Source organism: Emys orbicularis, chromosome 15 (genome assembly GCF_028017835.1).
Source record: "Emys orbicularis isolate rEmyOrb1 chromosome 15, rEmyOrb1.hap1, whole genome shotgun sequence".
Lineage (NCBI taxonomy): Eukaryota > Metazoa > Chordata > Testudines > Emydidae > Emys > Emys orbicularis.
Window position 1 is genome coordinate 2,878,521 of NC_088697.1, and position 9,578 is coordinate 2,888,098.

The following is a 9,578-nucleotide window of genomic DNA, read 5'->3' on the forward strand; positions in this document are numbered from 1 at the left end:
GCATGCCGGGACTCCAATCTTGGTCTGGGGGGTTAGGGTGGCCAACTTTCTAATCACACAAAACTGAATACCCTCACCCCGCCCCTTCCCGAGGCCCTGCCCCCCCCCCCCGCTCATTACATTCCCCCTCCCTCGGTGGCTCGATCTCCCCCACCCTCACTCACTGTCACTGGGATGGGGCAGGGGGTTGGGGTGCGGGGGGGGGGGGGTGAGGGCTCCGGCTGGGGGTGCAGGCTTTGGGGTGGGGCCAGGGATGAGGGGTTTGGGTGCAAGAAGGGGCTTCGGGTTTGGGGGGGCTCAGGGCTGGGGCAGGGGGTTGGGGCTCGGGGTTGGGCTCCTGGTCAGCGGCGCAGCGGGGCTAAGGCAGGTTCCCTGCCTGTCCTGGCACCGCGCTGCCCCCTGGGAGCAGCCAGCAGCTCCAGCTCCTAAGCGGGCAGTGACTCCTAGGGGCTCCACGCGCTGCTCTCGCCCGCGGGCACCGCCCCCCCCAGCTCCCATTGGCCACGGTTCCATGCCAATGGGAGTGCGGAGCCTGTGCTCGGGACAGGGGCAGTGCGTGGAGCCCCCCCCCTCCCCCCCCGCGTAGGAGCTGGAGCTCCTGGCTGCTCCCGGGGTGCAGCGCGGACCCAGGACAGGCAAGGAACCTGCCTTAGCCCCACTCCACCACTGACCGGACTTTTAACGGCCCTGCCAGGGTCCCTTCTCGACCGGGTGTTCCAATCGAAAACCGGACACCTAGCAACCCTATACAGGGTCTGGGCAGTGCCCAGTGTGATGGGGCCCTGATCTCGGTCAGGGGGTTCTGGGCATCCCCATTGCTCCCCAATCCTTGCTCCCCAAACCCCACCCTGCTGCTCCCCCATCCCTGCTCCCCAGACCCCATCCCCTCTGCTCCCCCATCCCTGCTCCCCAGACCCCATCCCCGCTGCCCCCATCCCTGCTCCCCAGCCCCTCTATTCCTCCATCCCTGCTCCCCAACCCCCTTTCTCTGTTCGTCACTGGAGCAGGACAGATTGTTCCAGTTGTGCAACGTGGCTGCACGTCTGTCCTGCGGTGGTTGTTGTTCTGGCCTCTCCCCAGAGGCAGACGCTTCTTTCTTGTTGTAATAACAGACCAGCTGCCCAGTGTTGATTTCAGAGAAGGCCGGGCACAGGGGCCGGCCGAGCCAGCAGCCAGCGGGTGAGAGGCCTCGCCCCTGTTGTTCAATGCTCCCCTGGACTGTGATGGGCGTGGAAGAAACGTGTACAAATAGCCTGGAAGAGCGGGTTTGGGGAGCAGGGATAGGTTTGGAGGGGGAAGGAAGGATGTGCAGGGGGTTGGAGAGCAGGGATGAGGGTGCAGGGGGTTGGGGAGCCGGGTTGGGTTGGAGGGGGAAGTAAGGGGGCACTGGGGGTTGGGGAACAGGGTTGGGTTTGGAGGGGGAAGTAAGGGGGTGCAGGGGGTTGGGGAGCAGGGGAGAAGGAAGGAGGTGGTGGGGGTTGGGGTGCAGGGGGTTGGGGACCAGGGATGGGGAGAAGTGGGGATGTGGTCTGCGGAGCAGGGATGGGGGTGCAATGGTGATGGAGGTTGGGGAACAGGGTTTGGGCAGCAGAGTTGGGATTTTGGGAGTCGGGATGGGGAGCTGCATGGATGGTGTTTGGGGATCAGGGATGTGGGAGCAGCGGGGATGGGGTTTGGGGAGCAGGGATGGGGAGCATTGGGGATGGTGTTTGGGGAGCAGGGATTGGGGCTGTCGATGTGACACTCTGCACCCCATATTCACCCTAGCGATATGATTCTGATATGGTTATAATATCATTATGATGCATCTTGTACAAAACACGTCCTGCGTGGTGGCGTCTATGTAAAAGTGCTGGTTTGCTGACTGTGATTATCCTAGTCGTGTGCATGGATCAGTTTTGTAGCTGGAGTTCTGAATCTTGACTCTGCAGCTGTATTTCAAATGTGTTTACTCCTGAGTGACACCCACAAAGCTGGTTTCCATCTGGTCAGCACATTGTGCAGGGGCGATCCAAGGTAATGGCTCGGCAGCGCAGACACTGGGCCATGGGCAAAGCTTCACCTCCCCTGATGAGCTTTCCTGGGGATGCTCCAGTCAGGGTCTGAGCAATGGCTGCTAGGACTCATGGAAGCCTGCAAGGGCATGTGACCAGATCAGGTGACACTGGACTCCATTTTAGTGCCTGTATTTTTCCACAGACTATGTTGGGGAAAGTGGGCATGGGGGAGCAGCAGGGATGGGGGATGGGGAGCAGGGATGGGGGTAGCGGGGATGGGGATTGGGGAGCGGGGATGGGGGCAGCGGGGATGGGGATTGGGGAGTGGGGATGGGGCGGGGGATGGGGTTTGGGGAGCAGGGATGGGGGAACAGCGGGGATGCAGGGATGGGGCAGTTGGGATAGGGGTTGGGGAGCAGGGATGGGGCGGGGGAGGGGGTTTGGGGAGCAGGGATGTGGGCAGTTGGGATGGGGTTTGGGGAGCAGGGATGGGGCAGGGGGAGGGGGTTTGGGGAGCAGGGATGGGGGAGGGGGGTTGGGGTTTGGGGAGCAGGGATGGGGCAGGGGGAGGGAGTTTGGGGAGCAGGGATGGGGGCAGCGGGGATGCAGGGATGGGGGCAGTTGGGATGCGGTTTGGGGAGCAGGGATGGGGAGCAGCAGCCCTATACACTGCCCAAGCCCACTCCTTAGCCATGGGCCCCCAGCAGCTGGCGTAAAGCAGAAGAAAGTAAAGCTGAGACTCTACAGCCCCTGACCCACAGCTGGCAAACAATGGGCAACCCCCCAGGGCCTCCGTGAGGCCGCACCTGACAGCGCCTGTGTTACCAAGACTTGGCTGGAGGATACTTGGCAGCCCCAAGGCCTAGGCACATGACGCTGACAGCATCACCTGCACGTTGGGTGCCTCGGGCACCCGCCTTCCCTTGCATTTCTCCAGCGCACCGCGGACGCCAGGCCCAGAACCAGCCCAGACATGCTGCCGATCTCCAGGCCACCCCAGGGCTCACAGAGGAGCTTGTGGCCCCTTGTTGGCAGTGGAAGGAGGCCCCAGCCTTGTCCTCCCAGGAGACGTCAACAAGGTGCAAAACTCCCTTCCTGGAGTGGCTGGCCTCCCCTGGGGCTGTGCGAGGAAAGTGTAACCAGCCCTAGGACTTTCCCAGGTCACCTCTGGTCCAACCCACCCAGCCAGTCGTACCCTGGCTACAGGACCACAGCATCCAGGAGCGGCGGAAGAACCCTAAAAGTGGGGGGGGCCCAACGGCGCCTGAACCCTGGCCCCGCCCCCATGCTGCCCCTTCCCCTTGAGGCCCCACCCCTGCACCACCTCTTTCTCCTGAGGCCCCGCCCCTTCTCCCTGAGACTCCGCCCCCACATCGCCCCTTCCCCCCAGGCCCCGCTTCCACGCTGCCTCTTCCCCCTGAGACTCCGCCCCCCACACCACCCCTTCCGCCCATGTCCCGCCCCCCCCCCTGGACCCTTCCCCCTGGGGTCCCACCCCTTGAGCACCCGCCCCTGTGCTGCCCCTTCCCCCGGAGCCCCCACCCTGTGCCACCTCTTCCCTCCTAGACCCTGGGCCCCACTCGCTCGTCTCCGCCCCCCACGTCACTTCCCTTACGGCTGGTAACAGGAGGGAGGGTATAGATCTTCCACTTTTAAAAGTGGGGGCGCCATGGCCCCCTGCTCCCCCCCGTTCCGGTGTCCCTGGTGTAGACACTGCATCTCCCACGGCCACTGTCGCCGGCTTTCGGGAGCCCCCTAGCCCGCCCCAATGGGATGAGAGGGACACGCGCTTCTAGGGGAGGACGTCTGCCGCCGAGCCAAGGGGCCTTGCCAATGCGACGGAATCACCCCGGCGGCCGTGCGCCAGCGGGCCTGAGGTCGGGTTCATTTCCCAGTGCGGACGGACGCGGCTGTCCATGGCCAGAGGGTGGGGCTGGAGCGCCAGGGGCGAAACCGGCTCTGGGGAGAGGCCAAGGACCAGGTCGTCCCAGGCTCAAAAGAACATCCCAGGACGTTGCAGTGAAGGGGGGGACCCCAGAGACTGCGGCAAGGTCGGCAGATGCACTGCCGGGAGCAAGAAGGCGCCTGCAGGGCCCTGAGTCAGCAGGGGGAGAGCGAGAGCAGCGGGCGATGGCTCTCTGTTAGGGGCCTTTCCCTTCATCCCTCGCCTGGTGCTTGCAACGCAGACAGAAAGCAGGCGGCCAGCATGCCCCATCCCCGCTGCCCCCATCCCTGCTCCCAAACCCCATCCCCGCTGCCCTCATCCCTGCTCCCAAATCCCATCCCCGCTGCCCCATCCCTGCTCCCCAAACCCCATCCCGGCTGCCCCATCCCTGCTCCCAAACCCCATCCCCGCTGCCCCATCCCTGCTCCCAAACCCCATCCCCGCTGCCCCATCCCTGATCCCCAAACCCCATCCCCGCTGCCCCCATCCCTGCTCCCCAACCCCATCCCCTCTGCTCCCCCATCCCTGCTCCCCAAGCCCCCATCCCCATTGCCCCCATCCCTGCTCCCCAAACCCCATCCCCGCTACCCCCATCTGTATCCCCCAAACCCCATCCCTGCTGCCCCATCCCTGCTCTCCAAACCCCATCCCCTCTTCCACCATCCCTGCTCCCAAACCCCATCTCCGCTGCCTCCCATGTGTATCCCCCAACCCCCCCTCCGCGCTTCCACCATCCCTGCTCCCTAAACCCCATCCCCTCTGCTCCCCATCCCTGCTCCTCAAACACCATCCCCGCTGCTCCCACATCCCTGATCCCCAAACACCATCCCCGCTGCTCCCACATCCCTGATCCCCAAACACCATCCCCGCTGCCACCATCCCCTCTGCTCCCCATCCCTGCTCCCCAACCCCCATCCCTGCTGCTCCCCATCCCTGCTCCCCAAACCCCATCCCCATCACCCCATCCTGGCTCCCCAAACACTATCCCTGCTGCTCCCACATCCCTGATCCCCAAACACCATCCTCAATGCTCCCCATCCCTGCTCCCCAAACCCCATCCCTGCTGCCCCCCATCCCCTCTGCTCCCCATACCCCATCCCCACTGCTCCCACATCCCTGATCCCCAAACTCCAGGGAGAGAGGGAGTCACTGAACTGGAGCTGGGGGCCCAGTGAAGTAAATAAATGGCACCCCGATGGGGCTGGTTTGAACCGAGTGAGTTTCTCATGGGCCCTTAAAGGGGGGGAGGCAAGAGGAGCCGGTCACTGCAGAGCATCCTCTGACCACAAGAGGGCGCTGGGGTGGCAGCCACTGGACCACAAGGCCAGGCATCCGGTCTCATTCGCCTGGACCTCCGACGCTGTTGGCCATGAGAGAGGCGGCGGGGGGTGGGGGGCATGGGGAATGAGCTAAAATGGGGGGGGGGTTCTGGGAGGACACCCTCAACCGGTAGTAATGGGGCGACCTCCATCCTCTCGCTGGTCGTTTCCGACATCCACAGGTGGCCGGTAGGGGAAATGGGTCTGACCAGTAGCTCGAATGCCAACCGGCATGCCCAGCACACACGGCTCTGGCCGTCCTTTGCCGCCGACCACCACGCTGCCACCACCAAGATGGCTTGGAGGAGATCGGCTCCTGGATGAAGAGTGGCTGATGCTGAAGCCAGGCAAGGCAGAGGGGATGCTGGCGGGGCGGCCTCCATGGGCTGAAAGGTCCCCCACCCACGTTTGGTTCGGCAGCTTACAGGAGCACTCTCGGATTCCTCGCTGATTCTGGGCTCTTGTGTGATGTGATATGTCAGAGGTCTATCAAATCCTGAATGCGGTGGAGAAAGTGAATAAGGGAGTGCTATTGACCCCTTCACTTAACACACGAACCAGGGGTCACCCACTGAAATGAATAGGCAGCAACAAAAGGACGTATTTCTTCACACAACACACAGTCAACCTGTGGAACTCCTTGCCAGAGGATGTTGTGAAGGCCAAAGCTATAACAGCGTTCAAAAAAGAACTAGCTAAATTCATGGAGGACAGGTCCATCAATGGCTATTAGTCAGGATGGGCAGGGATGGTGTCCCTAAGCCACTGTTTGCCAGAAGCTGAGAAGGGGCGACAGGGATCACTCGATAATTACCCTGTTCTGTTCATTCCCTCTGCAGCATCTGGCACCAGCCACAATCAGAGACCGGACACTGGGTTAGATGGACCATTGGGCTGACCCAGTCTGGACGTTCTTATGTTCTCATATCGCAGTGGCCAAACGAGTAAGGCCTTCTGCCATCTCCAGTTGGCTGGGAGACTCTGTCCCAGCTTGGCGAACGAAGACCTAGCCTCAGTTAGTCCTGTCTTTATCCTGCCTTGAATTTGACCATCACAAACCACTGCCCCCACCCCCTGGCTTTCCACTCCGAGTCCAGGCCACATTTCTTTGCCCTGCCCTCTGTGCTATAAAGACATCGCAACAGGTACAGGCAGCGAGTCATAATTAAAACAAGAAACCCAGAGAAGACATTGCGCTGCATGAGCGTCACCCCCCAAGGAGAAGGGCAGAGAACAAACACCGCATGATGGGTTAGTCACCTGGCTTCAGGCCCAGCTCGAACCAGCTCAGGTTTGCGGTGGTGAGCACAGGATAACACCTGGCTAGACAAATCAAATAGTATCCGTGCTCCCAACTCCACTGTGCCTCCCTCCCCGCTCCCCCGTATCCCCTCCTCCACCCCCCTGCGCCTCCCTCCCCGCTCCCCCGTATCCCCTCCCCCACCCCCCTGCAACTCCATCGCTGGTCCCTAACCCCCTGAACCCCATCCCTGCTCCCCAACCTCCTATCCCTTCACCCCATTACACCCATCCCTGCTCCCCATCTGCCTGCATGCCATCCCTGCTCCCCTGCACCTCATCCCTCCTCCCCAGCCCCCTGCACCCCATCCCTGCTCCCCAGACCGTGGGACCCCCATCCCTGCCCTCCTGCCCCCCTGAAACCTTAGCCTTGCCCCCCAATCCCCTGCAGATTTTGGCCAATTATAGGAAAGGATTTTTTTCTCCAATCTCCCAGCAGTGACCCCTGGTGGCCAGTTTGGGTAATTCACAAGGTTTCCCCCCCATGGAGCAGCAGGGACCCCTGGTGGTCAGTGTATTTCCATGGGGAGTTACCACCTGAGAGCACATGGTGTCAGGTGCTGCACAGTGCTGGGCAAAGGACCCCTGTATAACCAGCCGCCCCGCCCCAGAGGTGGCTGCATCTCAGCGCCGGGCGAGGGGTCCCTGTATAACTAGCCGTCCCGCCCCAGAGGTGGCTGCATCTCAGCGCTGGGCGAGGGGTCCCTGAATAACCAGCCGCCCCGCCCCAGAGGTGGCTGTATCTCAGCACTGGGTGAGGGTCCCTGTATAAACCGCCCCAATACCCCACCCCCAGAAGCAGCTGCATTTCAACTGCGGGGGAGATGACTGTGAGGTTGGCAAAGTAGCTGAGAATGGCGCCAGAGAAACCTGAAGGATGTGCCAAGGAAGGGAGCAAAAGAGGCCAGATGCAAGTGCGGCGGAGACAAGACGCACCCATCCTTCCCCCGACCGAGCGAAAAGAGGCGTCTGGCATCAGAGCTGGAATAGATTTGGCAATGCAGGGGCTGTGGAGGGCCATGAAAAGTGCTGGGTGGGCCACAGATCCCAGAGGCTCCCTCAACTGCATCCTGAGCCCCCCCACCACACCCCGGAGGGAGCCCCTCCACCCACCCCCTTCCAACAGCCGCCACCCTCCAGGAATCCACTGGTCCAGCAACGGGGGGGGGGGAAAGGCAAATTATGTCTCTCAACTGGGAACGAGCAGCAGAGCAGAAAAACCAGCCAGGCCGGTCAAGAGCCAAATTGCTTAGAGCAGGGGGAGGGGAGCTGTTTTTTGGTTTGGGGGGGGCTTTTTTGGTCTGTCCATTGGTGGGTTTTTGCGTGTGCATTTTTGTTTTGTTTTATTATTGGACACCAACCAAAACTAAAAAGTGGTTTTCCTGCTAACAAAACAAGACTGTATTTGTTAATTTATTTATTTGGTTGGTGGGGGCAGGGAGGGGCTTATTCTAAAAAAAGCGCCAGTCACAAAACAAGAATTTTAGTGTAAGATTTTGATGAACATTTTGCGTGTTCTGTACTTAGGGACTGGGGCGGGGGGTGAATATTTTTTTCGATGATTTGGGGGCTTCCACTGAAGAACTGAAAATGTTTTGTTTTCATTTTTTCTTTTCTTTTTTGGGGGGGCAGAGGCAGGGGGAGGGGAATTGTTTATTTATTTATTTCCATCCAGCCCTAACGACCAGCTCTGTGCACGGAGCTGCTTCTATGCGAGCCACATTTGAGGGTACAGGTAACATCTCCCCCAATTCCTGGGATTCACAACTCTCCCTCCAGGTTCTGTGGATTTCTAAATCATTCGGAAAAATAAATGCATTGGGTTTTGGGGACGGGTGAGGTGGGTTTAAGATAAACTTAGAGGGATAAAATGGAAGGTACGAAACGTTCAGGAGGAAAAATCCCCACTGTATTGAAATTTGCTACAAAAATATCATCAGGCAATGTAGTGAAAGAGACACACAAACACACATGATCGTGACTTGAGATCAGCGTTTCTCAAACTGGGGGCCCCGACCTGTGCGAGTGGCAGCTGCTGGCAAGGCACCTGGATCTAAAAGCAGTGCTGCTGTCAGCAGCAGCACAGAATGGTTGCCTGATGTGGGTGGGTTGTTACTTTTTTGGGGGGGTCGTCACAGCCTGAAATATTTTCAAAGGGGATCCCAGCAAAAAAAGTTTGAGAAACCCTGCTCCAGGTGAACCAACTTGTGTTGGTTACATATGCCAGCTAAGCACATTGGAAGCAGGGTGTGACCACATGGTTTGGAAATTGACCATGATGAAATGCTTGATATGTCATTGGTTCCACGGTGTAATGGTTATCACTCTGGACTCTGAATCCAGTGATCTGAGTTCAAATCTCAGTGGGACCTTATATGTGCTTTTTGGTTTAAAAACCTGGAAAATTGGTAGATTCCTCAGAGCACTTCTTACATTTCCCTCCTGCTGAATTTGCACAGCTCTTCAAGTCCATGCAAACAGGGAGGGAATTCCCAAAGCACAATTTTTTTCCATTAAGAAAATTCAAAAATGGACCCTCCATATTTCTGAAGGAAGCATTATAAAGGGTAGGACCTTTAATTTTAATTAAGTCATTAGAAACTAGCCAGGGGAAGGGAACCAGAGAACATAAAGATGGAGAAGGAAAGAGAAAATGAGAGGAACAGCTGATTGTGCATTTATTAAGTATTATTATTATTATTATTATTATTATTATTATTAAATAATTTTGGAATTTTGCGGCTGGGAAAATCTTTTTGTTTTGTGTACGTACAACACCTAAAGCTCGGCGTATTGAGCTCAATGGCTTGGCTTGGCTTGGCTTTGGCTCAAACGTCTTCCAGAATCGCCTCCAGGAAAGGGTTTCGTTTCACCTGCCCCACGATGACTTTTTGTTTGTTTGTGAACCACTTTGAGATGTTGGTTTCTCCTCCCCATTCAGGTCGGGAGAAGCTTTTTTGTTTCTTTAAGTCTTGGCCCACTCTCTCGCGATGGGAAATCTCTTTGCCAACAGGACGT

The 9,578-nt window shown here is 58.7% G+C and overlaps 1 non-coding gene across 1 annotated transcript; it reads left to right on the top strand.

Moving 5' to 3' along the window:
- The first annotated feature begins 8,860 nt into the window (after window positions 1-8,860).
- Window positions 8,861-8,932, top strand: TRNAQ-CUG (transfer RNA glutamine (anticodon CUG)). The gene has a single exon. It is a non-coding gene; the product is annotated as a tRNA-Gln (tRNA).
- The last annotated feature ends 646 nt before the right edge of the window (window positions 8,933-9,578 follow it).